The sequence below is a fragment of the Galeopterus variegatus genome, unplaced genomic scaffold (assembly GCF_000696425.1).
Source record: "Galeopterus variegatus unplaced genomic scaffold, G_variegatus-3.0.2 Scaffold688, whole genome shotgun sequence".
NCBI classification, from domain to species: Eukaryota; Metazoa; Chordata; class Mammalia; order Dermoptera; family Cynocephalidae; genus Galeopterus; species Galeopterus variegatus.
In genome coordinates, this window is record NW_007726799.1 from 348,662 (window position 1) to 349,955 (window position 1,294).

The following is a 1,294-nucleotide window of genomic DNA, read 5'->3' on the forward strand; positions in this document are numbered from 1 at the left end:
GGGTTTATCATATATGGCTTTAATTGTGTTGAGATACTTTCCATCTATACCTAACTTATAGGTCTTTGTCATGAATGAGTGTTGAATTTTATCAAATGCTTTTTCAACATCTATAGAGATGACCATATGGTCCTTGTGTTTGATTTCATTAATATGGTATATCACATTTATTGATTTGAGTGTGTTGAACCACCCTTGCATCCCTAAATGTTTTTAATTTTAATGAAGTCCGATTTATTAACTTGTTTCTTTTATTGGTTCTTTGGTGTCTTTTCAAAGACCTCTGCGTAACCCAAGGTCACAAAGATTTTTGCCTATGCTTTCTTTCAAATGTTTTATAGTTCTTTTTGTTTGTTTTGTTTTGTTTTGTTTTTAAAGATAACCAGTAAGGGGATCTTAACTCTTGGCTTGGTGTTGTCAGCACCACGCTCAGCCAGTGAGTGAACTGGCCATCCATACATAGGATCTGAACTGATGGCCTTGGTGTTAGCAGCACCACACTCTCCCGAGTGAGCCACAGGCCAGCCCTCAAATATTTTATAGTTTTATGTACAGATCTATGATCAATTTTTTTTCCTTTTTGTCTTTTTTCGTGTCCGGCAACGGATCGCAAACCTCAGTGTCGCGCTCGCACCTCGCTCAGCCAGTGAGCGGGAACCGGTCTGTATGTGGGATCCGAACCCTCGGCAGGAGCGCCGCCGCGCTCCCAAGCGGCGCACTGTAGCAGTGCACCACCGGGCCGGCCCTATGATCCATTTTGAGTTAGATTTTGTGTATGGTGTGAGATAAGTCTAAGTTTCTTTTTTGTATATGAATGTATTAGTCTGTTTCTGTTGCTTATAATAGAATACCTGGAACTGGATAATTTTTAAAGAAATGAAATTTATTTCTTACAGTTCTGGAGACTGGAAGTCCACAGTGCAGGGGGTACATCTGGTAAGAGCCTTCTTCTGCGTGGTGACTCTCTACAGCAAATCAGGGTATCACATCATGAGAGAAAATGGCATGAACAAGAGTGAGCTAACCTTCTCACTTACCCTCCTTATAAAGCCATCAGAACCACATCTGTTACTCCATGAATGGATCAATCCATTCACAAGGGCACAGTCCTCACAATCTAATCACCCTTTAAAAGCCCCACCTTTCAAATACCATAATTGGCTTTCTCAACCTCTTAACACTGTTACAATGGGGGTCAAGTTTCAATGAATTTTAAGGGACATTCAATTCATAGCAATGGATATCTAATTGTCCCAGCACCATTTGTTGAAAATACTGAGATTTACCCATTAAA